We start from the raw sequence: 22176 nt of genomic DNA on the forward strand, positions 1-22176 counted from the left end.
GAGTAGACTGGGTCAGGCCTTTTAATGGCCCTATCGACAGAGGTTATTAAGAGTGAGTCTTGTTTCTTGCCTAAAAAACGCGTTTCTCCATTCCTTATCCAGGGAAAGCATAACCCCTTAACCCCGTCACCCTGGAGCTGAAGAGGGGAGATCTTTGTTATGTAGAATAGACTGGGTCAGGCCTTTTAATGGCCCTATCGACAGAGGTTATTAAGAGTGAGTCTTGTTTCTTGCCTAAAAAACGCGTTTCTCCATTCCTTATCCAGGGAAAGCATAACCCCTTAACCCCGTCACCCTGGAGCTGAAGAGGGGAGATCTTTGTTATGTAGAATAGACTGGGTCAGGCCTTTTAATGGCCCTATCGACAGAGGTTATTAAGAGTGAGTCTTGTTTCTTGCCTAAAAAACGCGTTTCTCCATTCCTTATCCAGGGAAAGCATAACCCCTTAACCCCGTCACCCTGGAGCTGAAGAGGGGAGATCTTTGTTATGTAGAGTAGACTGGGTCAGGCCTTTTAACGGCCCTATTGACAGAGGTGGGGGCTATTAAGAGTGAGTCTTGTTTCTTGCCTAAAAAACACGTTTCTCCATTTTTTTATCCAGGGAAAGCATAACCCCTTAATCCCGTCACCCTGGAGCTGAAGAGGGGAGCTCTTTGTTATGTAGAGTACACTGGGTCAGGCCTTTTAATGGCCCTATCGACAGAGGTTATTAAGAGTGAGTCTTGTTTCTTGCCTAAAAAACACGTGTCTCCATTCCTTATCCAGGGAAAGCATAACGTTCTGCCTTTTTCAATAGTTCCCAGGCTATTTCATTTTTGTAGGTTTTTCCAGATGAGAACTTCCTCCCGTTCAAAACGGTCCCTAAGTGAACTGCTTGTAAGTCCGGGACGACCTTAGAAATAGATGGTCGCTCTAACTTTTAAGACTTCAAGCCACTACATGAGTTAATGTAGTGGGTTTGTTGATTTTTCCTGTTTTTCCTTTTTTGTGTGTGTCTCTTGTTTTTCTTTTTATTTTTTTTACTATTTCTCTTTTTTTGTTTTTCCTTTATCTTTCATCTTTTAACTTTAAAGTTAGTTGGTTTTAATATACTCCAGTGCTTGATAAAGAATCATGCCGGGTATGGGACCTGGGAAGTCGTAAGGGGGTTAGGGAGGGGGGTCTACGGGGGGGAGGGGGGAGGGGGGAGGGTGGAAATACAGTTTTAATTTTCAGAACAATAAGAATGCACTTATATACTGTTGCTCTCTTTTCTTTTTTTTTCTTTTTCTCTTTTATGTTCTCTTTTTTATTATTTTTCTTAATTTTAGTGCAAAATATAAACTGAATAGATTAATGAATTGTAGAGATACACCGAAGTGAGGAGTAGAGGGAAAGAAGAGGGAGAAGTAAAGAGGGAGTGAGAGGGGAATGTAAGGAGGGTGAGATGGAGGGAAGGGGAGATGTCTGAGGGGGAAGGGAAGTAGAAGAGGGGAATGTTGGAGGGGAGAAATGAAAGTTGGAGGGGGAGAAGAAAGGGTGTAGGGGGGACCGAAGTGTTATGTTGGTTTTTTATGGTGGAAGATTTATTGATTTTTTTTTCTTTATGCACAGTATATAAGTGATTGTATAAAATGAAAATGAAAGAAAACAGTTTTAAGACAAGACTTCAAGCCCGCGCAGCGACGGGAACATCAATGCGCAACTGAACGCGCGGCGCGCAGAGCCTTTTTACGCTCAGTTTTTAGGGAGTTGGAGCTTATGAACTCCGGCGAAGACGATCCATTGAGCTCCAGCCGAGCCCCGGGGCTCCCTCCTCGGAGCTTCCCGCTCCCCAAACGCCCTTTTCGCAATGAGGTTGCCCCCCTCCTCCTCCTCCCCGCCCCCGATCCGGATCCACGCGCGTGTTCCATCCCTGCTATTCTGGCAATGCCGAATAAGCCCAGCGAAGGAAGGAGGGAGGGAGGGAAGGAAGGAAGGAAGGAAAGGGCCAGCCCTACTCCGCTGTTCCTTTGATCCCGCCACCCCAGACGGTCGGCAGCTGCTCCGCAGGCGCCTCCGAGGTGGAGCCTCTTCCTGAGCCTCCCTTCCCAAGCGCAGAGACCGGCCGCGCGGCGCTGCAAACGAGGCTCTCCCGGTGCGCTTTCCCAGGTAGGGCGCAAGGAACGCTTTGCATGGTGGTGGGGGGGCTCTTCTCTCCATGCCAGCGGGGTTTCCTCCCCCTTGAGATTTGTTAAGGTTAAGCTTGAGGTTGCAGCCAATTTGGTATAGTAGTTAAGACATCCATGACGGAAACTGGGAGACTGTGAGTTCTAGTCCCCCTTACGCACAAAGCAATAGCAATAGTTAGGCTTATATACCGCTTCATAGGGCTTTCAGCCCTCTCTAAGCGGTTTACAGAGTCAGCATATCGCCCCCAACAACAATCTGGGTCCTCATTTTACCCACCTCGGAAGGATGGAAGGCTGAGTCAACCCTGAGCCGGTGAGATTTGAACAGCCAAACTGCTGAACTGCAGTCAGCTGAAGTAGCCTGCAATGTTGCATTTTAACCACTGCAGCACCTCGGCTCCTTAAGTAAATACATAATATAATATAAATAAGTAAATAGGTAAATAGGTAAATAAGTAAGTAAGTAAATAAATAAATAAATAAGTAAATAAGTAAATAAGTAAATAAGTAAATAAGTAAATAAGTAAATAAGTAAATAAGTAAATAAGTAAATAAGTAAATAGCAATAGTTAGACTTATATACCACTTCATAGGGCTTTCAGCCCTCTCTAAGCGGTTTACAGAGTCAGCATATTGCCCCCAACAACAATCCGGGTCCTCATTTTATTCACCTTGGAAGGATGGAAGGCTGAGTCAACCCTGAGCCGGTGAGATTTGAACAGCCAAACTGCTGAACTGCAGTCAGCTGAAGTAGCCTGCAGTGCTGCATTTAACCACTGCGCCACCTCGGCTCTTGGAGCTGGATCAGGTGCAGCATCTCCAACAGATGGTCACTTGTGGCCGTGCGCGGGGCACATGCCGTGGTGGGGGACGGGGGGCGCATGGTTGATGGCTCTAACCCGCTGAAGTTTTGGGTAGCCTTCCCGTGTGGAAGCAGCGAAAGGATTGGTGGCGGTGGGAAGGAACAAACTAGGGTTAGTTTAAGTTGGGAGGAACGAGAGTGGCCCGTTTGCAGCGGGGAAAAGGGAAAACTTTCCCTCCAGCTTGGTTTTTGCCGACGGGAGTGCGGGGTGGTGATAGGATAGCACTTAAGACCAGTGTTTCTCAACTTTGGCAACTGGAAGATGTCTGGACTTCAACTCCCAGAATTCCCCAGCCAGCGAATGCTGGCTGGGGAATTCTGGGAGTTGAAGTCCGGACATCTTCAAGTTGCCAAGGTTGAGAAACACTGCCCTGGCTGGGGAATTCTGGGAGTTGAAGTCCGGACATCTTCCAGTTGCCAAAGTTGAGAAACACTGCCCTGGCTGGGGAATTCTGGGAGTTGAAGTCCGGACATCTTCCAGTTGCCAAAGTTGAGAAACACTGCCCTGGCTGGGGAATTCTGGGAGTTGAAGTCCGGACATCTTCAAATTGCCAAGGTTGAGAAACACTGCCCTGGCTGGGGAATTCTGGGACTTGAAGTCCGGACATCTTCAAGTGGCCAAAGTTGAGAAACACTTAGACTTATATACCGCTTTACAGCCCTTTCCAAGCGGTTTTTCCCCCCAGAGTTGGCACATTGCCCCCAACAATCAGGGCCCACGTTTTGCCGACCTCCGAAGGATGGAAGGCTGAGTCACTCCTGAGCGGTTCAGGATTGAGGGAATTGAATGATAGTTTTGAGTAACCTATAAAGAAGTTGGCTTATTGAGGAGTTGCCTGGCATTCCTACTGGAGGGACTGAGTTCCTGGTGCTACGAAGTTAAGATCTGCCTGTGTGAAACCTACAACCAAGGATTCCGGGTTGAGATTGCTAAATCTGTTACGCAGCAATCCAGATGATCCAGAAACCATCTTGCTGCTTCCTCTAAATTTGGAGCCAAAAGGGGCTCTCCGTCGTTTAAAGAGACTCCATCCAGTGTTGCTGAACTATATCTCCCAGCTGCTAGTCATGTTGGTTGAGGGTTTTGTAGTTTATCTGGTAGGTGATTACAGATTCCTACCCAGTATCTAGCAATAGCAATAGCAGTTGATAGATAGATGATAGATAGATAGACAGACAGACAGACAGACAGACAGACAGACAGATAGATAGATAGATAGATAGATAGATAGCAGTAGCAATAGCAGTTAGACTTATATACCGCTTCATAGGGCTTTCAGCCCTCTCTAAGCGGTTTACAGAGTCAGCATATCACCCCCAACAATCCGATAGATAGATAGATAGATAGATAGATAGATAGATAGATAGCAATAGCAATAGCAATAGCAATAGCAATAGCAATAGCAATAGCAATAGCAATAGCAATAGCAATAGCAGTTAGACTTATATACCACTTCATAGGGCTTTCAGCCCTCTCTAAGCGGTTTACAGAGTCAGCATATCACCCCCAACAATCCGATAGATAGATAGATAGATAGATAGATAGATAGATAGATAGATGGATGGATGGATGGATGGATGGATAGATAGATAGATAGCAATAGCAATAGCAATAGCAATAGCAATAGCAGTTAGACTTATATACCGCTTCATAGGGCTTTCAGCCCTCTCTAAGCGGTTTACAGAGTCAGCATATCGCCCCCACAGTCTGGGTCCTCATTTTACCCACCTCGGAAGGATGGAAGGCTGAGTCAACTCTGAGCCGGTGAGATTTGAACCGCTGAGCTGCAGAACTAGCAGTCAGCTGACGTGGCTGCAGTACTGCACCCTAACCACTGCGCCACCTCGGCTCTACCTCTTCCTCTTTATCCTCTTCCTCTTTATCTTTCAAAAGAGCCACTGGAATTGGCTTTGAGCTCGTACAACACTGTAGAGAAGGGAATCTCCAACTTTGGCAACTGGTGGACTTCAACTCCCAGAATTCCCCAGCAAATCTGGCTGGGGGGAATGATGGGAGTTGAAGTCCGCCAGGCTTGAAGTTGCCAAGGTTGGAGACCCCTGTTCTAGACTATATAAAGTGGGACTTCATGGTCTGGGTTTGGCAAATGATGGGAACTGGCATAATTATTTTAGCTTATTCTAAAAATGAATCCTGCCATCATAGTTTATTTTGGGGATGTAATAATTGTGTTTTGTTAGACCAAGTTTAGGATGCTGAGTTACCTAATATGTTGCTATTAAATGTTAAGAAATAGGCACTATCACAAAGTTCAGCGTCTGTTGTCGTTAGGACTGCAGCAATAAGATAGATTAAAAGTGCTATCACTTCTAATCAGCGATAAATCATTTAGAATTAATGAGTAAAGTCTGGAGATAGTGTTTTCTTGCTTCCTCCTCAGCTACACTTAGGATAACATGAGATTTGAATCAACGACAGAATGTTTCTCAAATCTTACACTAAGAGGTATGAATAATGTGAAAGGTATTTAAGTGACCAGATTTATCCCTACTCTTACGAAACGCTCCTCCAAGGCATAATGTGACTTGTTTGTCTTATATAATCTATGATTTAGTGATTACGTTACGGTTTACCATTATGTATGAACTCAAACCTGTGTGAGTTAATTCGGGGATGAGAATGAGCCTTGGTTTTTTTTTTATTCTGCTTTACATATTAAGGTTTTCAATAGCAGTTAATAGCAGATAGACTTATATACCGCTTCATAGGGCTTTCAGCCCTCTCTAAGCGGTTTACAGAGTCAGCATATCGCCCCCACAGTCTGTGTCCTCATTTCACCCACCTCGGAAGGATGGAAGGCTGAGTCAACCTTGAGCCGGTGAGATTAGAACCGCTGAACTGCAGATAACAGTCAGCTGAAGTGGCCTGCAGTACTGCACCCTAACCACTGCGCCACCTCGGCTCAGTGGTTTTATAGCAATAGCAATAGCAGTTAGACTTATATACCGCTTGATAGGGCTTTCAGCCCTCTCTAAGCGGTTTACAGAGTCAGCATATCGCCCCCCAACAACAATCCGGGTCCTCATTTTACCCACCTCGGAAGGATGGAAGGCTGAGTCAACCTTGAGCCGGTGAGATTTGAACCGCCGAACTGCAGTCAGCTGAAGTAGCCTGCAGTGCTGCATTTAACCACTGCGCCACCTCGGCTTTATGCTTGACTCCATAGGGGAAGTTTGAATTCTAAATATATTTTGTTTGCATCCTGCCTGTATTAGCTTTGCCAATAATTCAAGGCATCAAACATATGCCACACACCTTCCTCCTCCTGTTTTCCTCACAACACCAACCCTGTGAGGTGAGCTGGGTTGAGAATGAGTGAATAGCCCAAAGACACAAAGGCAGGGCCGGATTTTCCTATAGGCTAACTAGGCTTCAGCCTAGGGCCTCAAGATCAAGAGGGGCCTCCATTCAAATTGTTAGCAAAATTAAAATTACACTATTCTAAAAACAGTGAACACTAAAACACTGAACCGAAAATAAGGGGAAATTCTACGCAGATGACTAATAAACAAACATAAAAATGTATTGGTTAAGATCGTTCCAGCGCCGCGGCAGTTGGGGAGCCCGCCCACGTTCCCGGCACCGGCGGTCAGGCGAGAGGCCGCTCCCAGTAGCCGCCCCATCGACGCGGAGCCCACCAGCGGCCAGGCAGGTGAGGGCGAGGGGGCCGAGCCGGGCAGCTGAGCGCAGCAGGGGAGGCGGCTGGCCTCGCTGCCTTTGCCGCAGAGCAGAGCCGCCCTCCGTCGGGAGGCCAGCTATATATATATATATATATATATATATATATATATATATATATATATATATATATATATATATATATATATATATATATATATATATATATATATATATATATATATATATATATATATATATATATATATATATATATATATATATATATATATAATGATGTATTTTATTGTCTCTCGTGTAATTTACAAACTTAAAAATGGGAGGTGAAAGGGCCTCATAAGTGGAGTAGCCTAGGGCCTCTTTTCATCTAAATCCAGCCCTGCACACAGGTGGCTTTCATCGTGACCCGTCAAAACCGCGGTCCACAAAAGCGCGCTCGACGAAAGCGCGCATTTGACGTCATCACAGCGCGACGAAAAAAATTAAAAATTGAAATAAAAATAAAATTAAAGCAAGCCGATTCACATAAAGGTAAGGGTTAGGGTTAGGGTTAGGGTTAGGTTAAGGGTTAGGGTTAGGTTTAGAGCGTTAGGGTTACGTTTAGCGTTAGGTTAAGGGTTAGCGTTAGGTTTAGTGTTAAGGGTTAGGTTTAGGGTTAGGTTTAGGGTTAGGTTTGGGGGGGTTAGGGTAAGGTTTTCGCTTTATTTTTACATTTATCGATCACAGCGCGATGTTTTCGTCGCGCTGTGATGACGTCACATATGCGCTTTCGTTGAGCGCGATTTTGTCGTCCGCGGTTTTGTGGTGGAACCGGCTTTCATGGCTACAGGGGTACTAAAACTCAACATCTCCTGCTTTCTAGCCTGGTGCCTTATTCTTCAACGGAACTGCTTCTCCGTTTTAATGGGTGGCATGGAACTTGCTAACTATTAGTAATATATAGCAAGCAGTTGCATGTTGTTACTCTAGAATCTCCAAAGCCACAATCAGCCAAACTCTCAGCATTTTTACAAGACACCGGCTTATGGAAAGCCGCTGTAGATTTTAAGGCATAATGATGAAATGCACCTTCCAAAAGAAATAATCTCATTAGTTGTTCTTGGCCTCACTTGTACAATCCTTTCACACATGAACTTGAGGTGATTAAAGAACGGTGTAAGATGGATGTACTTTTTGCATTCACGGAGGAAAGATTGAACCTTGGGAATTGGAAGCAAGCAAAACTTTTCTTCATCATCTCCCCACTTGATACACACGATTTACCCACTGATGGGACTGCTGGGAATGCACGCTGAAGGATTCTGGGAGTTGAAGTCCACACGTCTTAAAATTGTTGAGGTTGGGAGCCGAGGTGGCGCAGTGGTTAAATGCAGCACTGCAGGCTACTTCAGCTGACTGCAGTTCTGCAGTTCGGCGGTTCAAATCTCACCGGCTCAAAGGTCGACTCAGCCTTCCATCCTTCCGAGGTGGGTGAAATGAGGACCCGGATTGTTGTTGGGGGCAATATGCTGACTCTGTAAACCGCTTAGAGAGGGCTGAAAGCCCTATGAAGCGGTATATAAGTCTAACTGCTATTGCTATTGGTATAATAGATATAGCTGCTGTATTTTGTCCAAAGGAAACTTTCAACAGTACCGCAGACTCTCAGTACTTGGGACCTTAAAGCAACATCTTTAAGTTGTGAACTAGTGAATACATGCTGCCTTAAACTAGTGTTGAAAGAAATGTCCTTCTGGGTTCAGCTCCAAGTGGGGAAAAAGACACTGGAGACATGGAGGCTGCTTGGAAAGATGGTTTATTGTTGGACAGGGCCACGTGGCTTGAGCCCTGAACAGAAAAGGTGATCACATGCTTCAATGTTGGTGGAGAAGAAGAGAAGGGCTGAGGGAGGGGCTTGCTAGGCTTTTTATACCCTGTTTAGTCCCACCTCTCTGTTTCCTGTTCCTGTGTAAGAAATGTATTCCGATTGGTTGTCAGACTCCCATGGGGCCATGCAGCGGCAACTCTCTGGGCTGTGTTTTGAATCCAGGTTTAGTTGAGTTCTCAGATGCCATGTGGAGAGTTGAGTAATATTATCATGCCTTTCTGTAGCTGCTGGTGAAGTCTTTATTATGTAAAGTGGGCTAGCCTGGCCATCTTAATGGGCCTATTGACAAAGTGGGGGTGGGCAGGAAGCTACAGGCAACTATTCTGTCTTTTTAAGCATGTTTCCTTCTTTTCACATCCAGAGAAATATTCTGCCTTTTCCATATTTCCTAGGATATTTCATTTTTTCTGGGAGAGGGCTGGGTGATAACTTCCCACACTAGGGAATGCTCTGGAGTGCAAAAAAATAAAAAAATAAAAATATGGATTGATTATGTGTCATCAAGTTAATATCAACTCTTGATACTAACTTGATTTTCAGAGTTTCTTCTCCAGGAGAATCTGTGCCCAGACTGGTCCTACAAATTTTCAAAATGTTTACTAGACTTCCTAATCGGCTTTAAACAAGCACGCATTCCTGGATCTGTTTCAAGTAAGGACTTAATAAGGTTTATTCCCCCAGGATACAGTTTCCTCAATTGCCTTGCTTGGGTACAAATCGGCAGCTGTAGTTTTACACTGATTTATTACAATTGTAAAATGTGTGTGTGTGTGTGTGGACACGCGTGCGGATGGATGGATGGATGGATGTGAATCAGTGGTGGGTTTCAAAAATTGTTCGAACCTACTCTGTGGGTGTGGCCTCCTTTGTGGGAGTGGCTTGCCACCCATGTGACCGCATGGGGGTGGCTTGCCACCCATGTGACCGGATGGGGGTGGCTTGCCGCCCATGTGACCGGATATGAAGATGCCGACGACACTTGTCAGAACCACCTTAAATGACCTCACACACAGCACTGGCATGCATAAGAATAGGATGTCAACTTGTTTTTTAAAAGGCATCTTTGGTTTGCGTTAAAACAACTTCGACACACGCAATGTTCTGATTGCACCACAAACGCAGTAGTCATCCTTGCCTTTCACAGAGGCACTGAGTTTGATAAATAGGAGCATGATAGTGTAGAATAATCATATCCAAGGACCAGTGGTGGGTTTCAAAAAAGTTTGGGACTTCTTCTGTAGGTGTGGCCTGCTTTCCGGGTCCACTGGTGGAATCTCTTCTAACCAGTTCGGTAGATTTGACGAACCGGTTCTAGGTGCGAACTGGTAGGAACCCACCTCTGATGTGAATGAAGCATATCAGGCAGCTATGGTGTGTTGAGGATTGCAATGTGATAGAAGCCTCCTTTGTTTATAGACAAGAATTTGTGCCTCACTCACACTCCCCGCTGATGACCCTTTCCTTCCTCTTCAAGCATTCTTGCGGTCCGAGCAAACTTCAAAGAGAGAACCAGCAGGATGGACGGAAGGCAGGCCCACGTTTTGTTTGAAGAAAGGCACGGAGAAGGAGAAATGGTTTTCTGAATGTTGTTCCACGCAGAGGAAAGTCAGGACTGGCCTGTAGGAGGATCATAGGCAAGCGAAGGAGGATGGCTCTTCAAATCCTCTCTGTAGTTCGGCCAAAAAAGGGAACATGGCTAGGTTCAACTTGCAGAGGTCTGCGTGAAAAGCTCGGGGGAGTATCAGCCTTCTTCCTTAAGTCATTTGTCAAAGTGAGAAGCTTCCTTTGCTATTGTTGAGGGGGCGTATTCGGCAGAAAACAGAGCTGGGGCCGATATGTGACACATATTTTTATGCAGAGACGCTCCTGCTGCGGTTAAGAGCCTCGTGAAACTGGCGATGGGAAAACCTTTTCTTTGTAGCTGTTCTAGTACTTGGAGCTTGTCCTCAAGAGGGACAAATTAATAACTGACCTTTCGGAGGCCGTTGTGCTCTTCATACAACGTTTTAAGAGCCGAGGTGGCGCAGTGGTTAGGGTGCAGCACTGCAGGCCACTTCAGCTGACTGTTATCTGCAGTTCGGCGGTTCTAATCTCACCGGCTCAAGGTTGACTCAGCCTTCCATCCTTTCCGAGGTGGGTGAAATGAGGACCCGGATTGTTGGGGGTGATATGCTGACTCTGTAAACCGCTTAGAGAGGGCTGAAAGCCCTGTGAAGCAGTATATAAGTCTAACTGCTATTGCTACTGCTATCTATCTATCTATCTATCTATCTATCTATCTATCTATCTATCTATCTATCTATCTATTATCTACCTACCTACCTACCTACCTACCTACCTACCTACCTACCTACCTACCTACCTTCTATCTATCTATCTCTATCTATCTATCTATCTATCTATCTATCTATCTATCTATCTATCTATCTATCTATCTATCTCTATCTATCTATCTATCTATCTATCTATCTATCTATCTATCTATCTATCTATCTATCTATCTATCATCTATCATCTATCTATCTATATATTATCTATCTATCTATCTATTATCTATCTATCTATCTATCTATCTATCTATCTATCTATCTATCTATCTATCTATCTATCTATCTATCTATCTATCATCTATTTAGAGCCGAGGTGGTGCAGTGGTTAGGGTGCAGTACTGCAGGCCACTTCAGCTGATTGTTATCTGCAGTTCAGCGGTTCTAATCTCACCGGCTCAAGGTTGACTCAGCCTTCCATCCTTCCGAGGTGGGTAAAATGAGGACCCGGATTGTTGGGGGTGATATGCTGACTCTGTAAACCGCTTAGAGAGGGCTGAAAGCCCTATGAAACGGTATATAAGTTTAACTGCCATTGCTACTGCTATCTATCTATCTATCTATCTATCTATCTATCTATCTATCTATCTATCTATCATCTATCTATCTATCAATCTATCTATCTATCTATCATCTATCTATCTATCTATCTATCTATCTATCTATCTATCTATCTATCTATCATCTATCTATTATCTACCTACCTACCTACCTACCTACCTACCTACCTACCTACCTACCTACCTACCTACCTACCTACCTCTATCTATCTATCTATCTATCTATCTATCTATCTATCTATCTATCTATCTATTATCTATCTATCTATCTATCAATCTATCTATCTATCATCTATCTAGAGCCGAGGTGGTGCAGTGGTTAGGGTGCAGTACTGCAGGCCACTTCAGCTGACTGTTATCTGCAGTTCAGCGGTTCAAATCTCACCGGCTCAAGGTTGACTCAGCCTTCCATCCTTCCAAGGTGGGTGAAATGAGGACCCAGACTGTGGGGGTGATATGCTGACTCTGTAAACCGCTTAGAGAGGGCTGAAAGCCCTACGAAGCGGTATATAAGTCTAACTGCTATTGCTATTGCTATTGCTAATTGCTCAGAAACAAACACAAGTAGGATTATTCTAAAAATTTCGTGAGAGCACTTGAGTGACCTTGCTGGCACAAATATGTTGACTGTAATGATTTGATTCGAATAACAAGCAGGGCGGCGTGGATCACCTTTTGGCTACTAGTCCAGTACATTATTTCTTCCCTGCGGAGTCAGTGAAGGAACACTTCCTTTAATGAGGGCAAATTACTCAGACAATGAAATTCATGAATCCTGGCAGGATTAAAGAACTGCTCTAAAAGTCATTTGCCTTCATTATAAGTAAAACATTGGTTATAAAATGCATGTCCTTTCTTTGAAATTTATTTTCGGAGAATAAGTCCCTGCTTTACAATCCTGGCATCCATAATTATTTTGCAGTCAACTTATTTTGCAATTAATAACAGCTGACGAATTTACTGTTGCTGTTTAGAGACTGCCGTGTTCTCAATGCTTAGTCATACCTCCCAAAAAAGGTGTGCATTTTAAAATAATATAATACATCTCCACACACCCATGTTATGACAAGACAGTAACGTGAGGCTTTGAAAAACATTTTTAATCGATTCTCAACATCTCCCACCCGTCACATTTTGGGAATGTTTCTGGAAATCAGCTCTGAGTTTGTTTGTTTTTCATTTCTGAAATAAAAGAAATATGCCTATGCAATTCTGAAAACAATTGCTTTTATAAGTTACAAATAGTGTTTATTCCATCGTTTGTTCCAAAATATGATGTATTAACATAGGACGTAGGACGACCTACAATAAAAAAATGGTTATTTCTATATATAAATGTATAGAAACGTGGCACGACAAAACCGCGCTCGACTAAACCGCGCCCGATTAAACCGCGTCGCTGACGTCATCAGCAGAGGGCGACAACAGCGAGCGCGGAGAAAGAAGGGCGCTTTAAATAGCGCTTTGAAAGCAAGCCGATTCACGTTAAGGTAAGGGTTAGGGTTAGGTTTAGGGTTAGGTTTAGGGTTAGGTTAAGGGTTAGGGTTAGGTTTAAGGTTAGGTTAAGCGTTAGGGTTAGGTTTAGGGTTAGGTTAAGGGTTAGCGTTAGGTTTAGGGTTAGGTTAAGGGTTAGGTTTAGGGTTAGGTTTAGGGTTAGGTTTAGGATTAGGTTTAGGGGGGTTAGGTTTAGGTTTAGGGGTTAATTTTAGCTTTAGCGTTCGCAGCGTGCTTTTTCGTTGCGCTGTGATGACGTCAGCTACACGGTTTCGTCGAGCGCGCTTTATTCGAACGCGGTTTTGTGGTGGAACCGTATAGAAAAGGGATTTGCAAATCCTCCAAATGCAGCCTGACCAACGTGTCTTATAATTCTTTCTCAGTTCCACAGCTCGATTAAAAAAAAAAAAGCTACATTCTTTTGGTGAGAGTTGTCCTTGCATCACAAAGCAGTTCTGTCCTTTCAGAATTGTGTTTCTGTTTTCTCAAACTAAGAAGCAGGTGAGACTCAGAATTTGTGTCGAGGAATTGTGGTGCCGCACTGGTTAGAATGTAGTACTACAGTATTTCAGGATAATTCTGCTGATTGCCGGCTGCCACCAGTTTGGCAGTTCGAGTCTCACCGGCTCAAAGTTGACTCAGCCTTCCATCCGTCCGAGGTTGGTAAAATGAGGACCCAGATTGTTGAGGACAATACGTAGAGGACATCTACGAGACCGTCTTCTGCCGCACACCTCCCTAAGACCGATAAGATCGCACAGGATGGGCCTTCTGCAGGTGCCATCAGCTGGACAATGCTGGCTGGCGACGCCTCGGAGTAGGGCCTTCTCTGTTGCCGCTCCGGCCCTATGGAACGAGCTACCCCCAGAGATCCGGACCCTACCCACTCTCATGGCCTTCCGAAAAGCTATCAAAACCTGGCTATTCCGGCAGGCCTGGGGCTGTTGACCTCGGGATTGAGGTCCAGCCCCGCTTAGATTGGGTGCATGTTGTGTCTCTTTTAATTTGTTGTATTTTATTTGTTTTTAATCCTTTTTTAAATTTTTGTTTCTGTAAGCCGCCCGGAGTCCTTTGGGATTGGGCGGCCTATAAATTTAATAAACAGTAACAGTAACAATATGCTGATTCTGGAAACCACTTAGAGAGGTACGGGAAGAAGGAAGGGGAAGGAGAGGAGGAAGGAGGAAAGTAGAGAAGGGAGGGAGGGAGAAAGGAAAGGGAAAGGAAAGGAGGATGGAAGGGAGAGAAGAGGAAGGAGAGAGGGTAGGAAGGGAAAGAGGAAGAGCAGGAGCAAAGGAGAGGTAAGGGAAGAAGGAAGGGGAAGGAGAGGAGGAAGGAAGAAAGTAGAGAAGGGAGAGAGGGTGGAAAGAAAGAGGTAAGGAGAGGAGGATGGAAAGGAGAGAAAGAGGAGGAGAGAGGGTAGGAAGGGGAAGAGGAAGAGCAGGAGTAGGAGAAAGGTACGGGAAGAAGGAAGTGGAAGGAGAGGAGGAAGGAGGAAAGTAGAGAAGGGAGGGAGGGAGAAAGGAAAGGGAAAGGAAAGGAAGATGGAAGGGAGAGAAAAGGAAGGAGAGAGGGTAGGAAGGGAAAGAGGAAGAGCAGGAGCAAAGGAGAGGTAAGGGAAGAAGGAAGGGGAAGGAGAGGAGGAAGGAAGAAAGTAGAGAAGGGAGAGAGGGTGAAAAGAAAGAGGTAAGGAGAGGAGGATGGAAAGGAGAGAAAGAGGAGGAGAGAGGGTAGGAAGGGGAAGGGGAAGAGCAGGAGTAGGAGAAAGGTACGGGAAGAAGGAAGTGGAAGGAGAGGAGGAAGGAGGAAAGTAGAGAAGGGAGGGAGGGAGAAAGGAAAGGGAAAGGAAAGGAGGATGGAAGGGAGAGAAAAGGAAGGAGAGAGGGTAGGAAGGGAAAGAGGAAGAGCAGGAGCAAGGGAGAGGTAAGGAAGGGGAAGGAGAGGAGGAAGGAAGAAAGTAGAGAAGGGAGAGAGGGTGGAAAGAAAGAAGTAAGGAGAGGAGGATGGAAAGGAGAGAAAGAGGAGGAGAGAGGGTAGGAAGGGGAAGAGGAAGAGCAGGAATAGGAGAAAGGTACAGGAAGAAGGAAGGGAAAGGAGAGGAGGAAGGAAGGAAGTAGAGGAGGGGAGGAGGGAGAAAAGAAAGGGAAAATAAGGTGGTGTTACAACAGGTGCTAGGGGATGGTAAACAAAGCAACCCAAACTGTATATTATAACCTATTAAATGAAACAATAAATGTAGAAGAATGAAAAAATAAATAAATAAAGCTTGCTAGTACATTTATTTGGAGATTTCCCACTTTTGGAAATATGATGCTTACTTCCAATTGGCAATTACACAAAAACAGAAGAACTTTCTATTCGTGCCTCACATAAATAGTATGAATCATATCTCTCTCTCTCTCTCTCTCTCTCTCTCTCTCTCTCTCTCTCTCTCTCTCTCTCTCTCTCTCTCACACACACACACACACACACACACACACACACTCTCTCTCTCTCTCTCTCTCTCTCTCTCTCTCTCTCTCTCTCACTCACTCACTCACTCTTTCTTTCTCTCTCTCTCCTTCCCTCCCCTTGTTGCTTATTTTCCTGGCTGCCTCTATGCATAAAAGTGTGTGGGAATGTTAAAGAGAAAGCAGGTTTCAACTGCAAGTATTTTTTTTAAAATATTATGATTGCACATTGCTGTAGTCATGAGCTAATGGAAAGGATCCAGGCAGTTATGACTTTTTTAAAAAATAAATAAATGATGGAACAAAGCTAACTGCATTGGCCTTAAATGACTTTGCCTCAATTTTTGCTTCACTGCTGGAGTGTCTTCCAAACACCCTCCCTTGATTAGTTTCTGGAAACAGATTAGGAAGTAGCGGGGTTCGTTGATGTCCTGCTTCAACTTCTGTACTATGGAAGTTTTGTGTTGCGTGTCTCCGTGAGTCCGCATGCTTGTGTATCTGCGCTTAGTCCTTAACTTATGACAATTGAACCCCAAATTTATGTCATTAATTCAGAAATTTGTTTGCCTCGTTTTAGGATTTTTCTCGCTAGATTTGTTCAGTGAACTACTGCGGTTGTTAAATTAGTAACACAGTTATTAAGTGAAACTGCCTTCCGCATTGACTTTGCTTGTAAGATCAGTGGTAATCAACCTGGTCCCTACCGCCCACTTGTGGGCGTTCCAGCTTTCATGGTGGGTGGTAGGGGTTTTGTCCAATACTGGGCCTGTTTTTAATAATTCTTTTTAATCTTTTTTCATTTCTGTAAGCCGCCCGGAGTCCTCCGGGATTGGGCGGCATAGAAATTTAATAAATGAAATGAAATGAATTCATAAAACACACATGAAACACATGAACATAACCCAAAGTGATGCTTATTAACGACAATTTATTGGTAAGCCCACTGATTTGGGGCATGCGTACCCCATGTCAACAAACCACACCACGCCTTAGTACTGGTATCGCTAAGTAATGCATTCAAAAATCGATAAAATGGTCCTGAGCTCCAGAGTGTATCTGCGAGACCATCTTCTCCTATCTTGATCTGGACACCCCAACATAATTTTCTCCTCATTGAGATCCGGTCTCGTCTTTTTCTGAGGGGTCTTCGGTGCTCTCTGAGCTTGGTTGTTTTCTTGCAGGCTTTTTATTACCAAACAAGGTAACATCATCAGTGCTAGGTTTTCAGCACTGGCTGTTCCACCTAGCACAGGAGGAAGACCTGTTGCAAGTGGAAGGTTGGAATCTGACTAGCGCGTGACTTTATACTTTCGGTTTATTATTTTGATGTTTGCATTTGGTTTATATCATGGGCAGGTTTATTATTATTTTGGTTTTGGGGGGTAATTGGTCTTTATTTTTGGCCATCAAAAATTCTGGAACATCTCAATAAATATCCTCAATGGTTCGCCGACAAAAGGGCGAATGACAAAACCGTGCCCGACTAAACTGCGTCGCTGATGTCATCAACAGGGCGACAACGGCGCGGAGAAAGAAGCACGCGGTAAACCCTAAACCTAAACTTAACCCCTAACCCTAAACCTAACCCTAAACCTAAACTTAACCCCTAACCCTAAACCTAACCCTAAACCTAACCCTAAACCTAACCCTAAACCTAACCCTAAACCTAACCCTAAACCTAACCCTAAACCTAACCTAAACCTAACCCTTAACCTAATCCTAACCCTAAACCTAACCCTAACCCTAACCCTTAACCTAACCCTAAAGCTAACCCTAAAGCTAACCCTAACCCTAAACTAACCCTAACCCTTAACCTAACCCTAAAGCTAACCCTAAAGCTAACCCTAACCCTAAACCTAACCCTAAACCTAACCCTAACCCTAATCCTAACCCTAACCCTAACCCTAACCCTAAACCCTTAACCTAAACCCTAACCTAACCCTAAACCTAACCCTAAACCTAACCCTAAACCTAACCCTAAACCTAACCCTAACCCTAACCCTAAACCTAACCCTAAACCTAACCCTTAACCTAATCCTAACCCTAACCCTAACCCTAACCCTAACCCTAACCCTAACCCTTAACCTAACCCTAAAGCTAACCCTAAACCTAATCCTAAACCTAAACCTAAACCTAACCCTTGACCTAACCCTAACCCTAACCCTAACCCTAACCCTAACCCTAACCCTAACCCTAACCCTAACCCTAACCCTAACCCTAACCCTAACCCTAACCCTTAACCTAACCCTAAACCTAACCCTAAACCTAACCCTAAACCTAACCCTAACCCTTAACCTAATCCTAACCCTAACCCTTAACCTAACCCTAACCTAACCCTAACCCTATGAAGATGGATCCTCAATAAGGTTTCAGCCACAGCAAGAACTTGTCTTTTCCATTACCATATTTTTTTATAAATGAAAGATTCTAAATTACTTATGGAAACTGACACGTAAGTCCTCTCCCCATAAGTTCTTCATGTTGAGCAATGCTGTGTCCTTCACATGCAAAACATACCGTAGTTATTAAATATTGCACTGATGTCTTGATGCCCATCTTGAATGGGACTGCAAAAATCCCATCAACAACCAGATGTTACGGAGTTAACATGACTTCCTGCCATTTAATGGCTTTCTGGTTTCTGCAGCCTAGATCTGATAGTCTAACCCCCTACACAATTTCTTATGTGTTACATTTCAGCCCATCAAGATAGCATTAATTAATTTTGGCTAATCTTGAAAGCTAAGCTGGTTTTTTTTTTTTTTTAAATGATTGTATGGGAGAGTGGAAATCGTAGGAGTCGACATTAGATGGAAAGTTATGAAAACATCCTGGAACAAATCAAGGCCAATCGCTTCCGTGTTGGTGCCAAGAAAATTACATAAACCGTTCATAAATGCACCAAGAGACTAAGTTGTCTGATTCAATACTTTTTTCTCTTTGTGGGAATAAAGCTTTGAAAAATTAAAGAATTGTATTTGCAGTAGCCTTTACAATACCACACCGGTTATGCTACTGCCTCTTGAAGAGCCGAGGTGGCGCAGTGGTGAGGGTGCAGTACTGCAGGCCACTTCAGCTGACTGTTATCTGCAGTTCAGCGGTTCTAATCTCACCGGCTCAAGGTTGACTCAGCCTTCCATCCTTTCGAGGTGGGTGAAATGAGGACCCGGATTGTTGTTGGGGGCAATATGCTGACTCTGTAAACCGCTTAGAGAGGGCTGAAAGCCCTATGAAGCGGTATATAAGTCTAACTATTGCTATTGCTAGATAGATGATAGGTAGAAAAAAGAGAGAGAGAGAGATGTAGGTAGGTAGGTAGAGATACATAGATCATAGATTGACAGATCGATAGATTGATTGATAGATAGGTGATAGATAGGTGATAGATAGATACATAATAGATAGATGATAAATAGATGATAGATAGATAGATAGATAGATAGATAGATAGATAGATAGATAGATAGATAGATAGATAGATAGATGATAGGTTGACTCAGCCTTCCATCCTTCCGAGGCGGGTGAAATGAGGACCCGGATTGTTGTTGGGGGCAATATTCTGACTCTGTAAACCACTTAGAGAGGGCTCAAAGCCCTAGGAAGCGGTATATAAGTCTAACTGCTATTGCTATTGCTAAGTGTGATGCCAGCAGTGCTGGGAGTTTATGAAACTATTGTGATTAAGCAATTGTTTTGGTTAGGACATGGTTAGGATGCTGGGCTGATGATTGGCAGAGACGTGTTCAAGACCGAGTTGCTGCTGTGTGGTGGGGTAAGCTCTTGTCACTTGCTCCAGCTCCTACCAACCTAGCAGTTCACAAGCTGGCAATAGTGAGTAGATAAATGGGTACAATTTTGGTGGGCATCTTAATGGGCACAAAAAAGCCCCCCCCCCAATTGGGTGTCCCCCAGACAAGTGTGATGTCACTCTAGCAATAGCAATAGCACTTAGACTTATAAACCACTTCCTAGTGCTTTACAGCCCTCTCTAAGCAGTTTACAGACTCAGCCTCTTTCCCCCAACAATCTGGGTCCTCATTTTACCCACCTTGGAAGGATGGAAGGCTGAGTCAACCTTGAGCCTGGTGAGATTCGATCTGCTGAACTGCTGGCTAGGGAATTCTGGGAGTTGAAGTCCAGATAGCAGTAGACTTATATACCGCTTCATAGGCCTTTCAGGCCTCTCTAAGCGGTTTACAGAGAGTCAGCATATTGCCCCCAACAATCTGGGTCCTCATTTTACCCACCTCGGAAGGATGGAAGGCTGAGTCAACCCTGAGCCGGTGAGATTTGAACCGCTGACCTGCTGATCTAGCAGTAGCCTGCAGTGCTGCATTTAACCACTGCGCCACCTTGGCTCCTATATCTTCAAATTGCCATGGTTGAGAAACATTGTTTTTAAAAACTACAGTACAGTTACTGGTTGTAAATTATAGTTGAAGACAACAAAATGGTTATCTTCAAAACTGAACTTTCTTTAAAAACAAAACAAAAACATTGAGAAACAACAGGATAGCCTGAAAAGGAAACCCAGAATAGCCATCCATAAAGATACGCCATAAATACTATTGCACAGTAAAATAAATTTTCTTTTATATATGTTTTATGTTCGTTTTCATTTTCATTTCATACAGTCACATATATACTGTGCATGACCGGGGCCATATAACATTGAACAATAAACACAGCCATCCTTGTCAAAAATACTCCCAAAATACAAAACCAATATACCACTTCAACACTCCATACACCCTTTCTTTCACCCCCCTCCAACTTTCCTTTCTCCCCTCCAACATTCCCCTCTACCCTACTTCCCCTCCCCCTCTATCACTCCTTCTCCCAATACACTCCCTCCCTTCCATACCCTCCTTCCGATCCTCTCTCCCACCCTCTCTACCCCCTCTTTCTTCTTTCCCTCTGCTCCCTCCCTTCGGTGTATTTCTACTATCTATCAATATATTCAGTTTCTTATTTTTACACTAGAATTAAAAAGGCAACAGTATACAAGTGCAATCATATTACTTACTATATTTCCCCCCTCCCCCCTCCCCCCTATGACCCCCACCTCCCGTCCCCCCCCCAACTTCCCAGAGCCCGTACACGGTATAGCTTTTTATCAAGCACAGTCTAAGATATATTAAAACCAAGGAAATTTAAAAATAATAATAATAATAATCAGTAAAATCTCTGCGTTGAACTCAGCTTCTTACCATTACACAAACTTTAAGCAGTTTACATTGTTCCTAATCTTAGTTGTTTGATTACCTGCAGGATTTCCCCAGAAGTTATTTAGAAATAACATTGAGAAACAACATGTTAGCCTGAAAAGGAAACCCAGAATAACCATCCATAAAGATACGCCATAAATACTATTTGCACAGTAAAATAATTTTTCCACTGCAAAACAGGATTTCAGGTGGGGATCAGAGGAGAGGGTGAAGAAGGCAGTGAAATTCCTTGGATGTAGTTTGAATTTTTCAAGGTAACCCGAGATGGGGATCAGAGGGGACAAACGTGTATATATGTAGCAAGGATTTGCATCCTACAGAATGTTCTGTATCCTTGAATGATATTTTGCAACCCCTACAGCGCAGGATTAAAAATACTTTTTGTTTTTCTTGCAAAACTGTTTATGTCTACTCTGAGCAGGCTCTCCTGAGTTCAGGGGAACTAATTTGAAGGACAGTCGTCTTTGACAGACTGATGCTTTCCAGATGAGGATATAACTCCCAGTTATATCGGGAAGGGGAAGGAGAGAAGGGAGAGGAGAGGAGGAAGGAAGGAAGGAGAGAAGAAAGAGAAGAAAGAGGGGTAGGAAGGAGGGAGGGAAGGAGGGGGGGAAGCAAGGAGGGAAGGAAGAGGGAAGGAAGAAGAGAAGGAGAGAAGAAAGGAGGGAAGGAATTGGTTTATTTACCTACAGCTGTCAGGTTATTTAAGGGGAGAATTTGATTTGTAACAGGAGAAAGCAAGACTAAAAATCCCATTTCTTTCAATCAGTTATTTGCCCCTCTGTTTTGATTTCCAATCATTGGCGCAGTGGTTAGAGTGCAGCACTGCAGGCCACTTCAGCTGACTGCTAGTTCTGCAGCTCGGCGGTTCAAATCTCACCGGCTCAAGGTTGACTCAGCCTTCCATCCTTCCGAGGTGGGTGAAATGAGGACCCAGACTGTGGGGGTGATATGCTGACTCTGTAAACCACTTAGAGAGGGCTGAAAGCCCTATGAAGCGGTATATAAGTCTAACTGCTATTGCTATCAGTAGACCTACTCAAGGATTCTCCCAATTTCCTGATCACTCATCCATCGTATCTGTCCAAACGGAGCTGCTGGCATAGAGTTGCTTCTTTTAGTCCAATTTTCAATGGAAGGATTTCATATGGGTGTGTCATTCATAAACATGGCAAGGGTGAAATACCACAGCGTTAGGCTTATGTGCTCTCATATAATTTGAACCACCCAGCACATTTTGCCCACAAACGTCTGCGCAAGTGAAAGAGTTGAAAAAGTGCTTGAAACTGGATTTTTTTTTAAATTGAAAATTTTTGAAAAAAAAAGGCTTTTACAAATATTTACCTCCCCTCCCACACCCTCCCCACTTGAACCAACCCCCCCCCCAACCTTCCTTCCCCCCCCACTTCCCAGAACAAATACAGGGTATAAATCTTTTAACAAAGGTGTTCTAAAATAAACTTTAAAAAAAGTTAGTATCATCTTTCATTTGTGCTTTAACTCCTCTTTTGTTAGGCTAACTCTAAACAGATTATATCATTCCTTCCTTCTTCAGTCATAAACTATCTGGAATTTCTTTA

This window comes from Thamnophis sirtalis, unplaced genomic scaffold, assembly GCF_051295495.1.
Source record: "Thamnophis sirtalis isolate CommonGarterSnake01/CBP01778 unplaced genomic scaffold, rThaSir2_p1.2 scaffold_15, whole genome shotgun sequence".
NCBI classification, from domain to species: domain Eukaryota; kingdom Metazoa; phylum Chordata; class Lepidosauria; order Squamata; family Natricidae; genus Thamnophis; species Thamnophis sirtalis.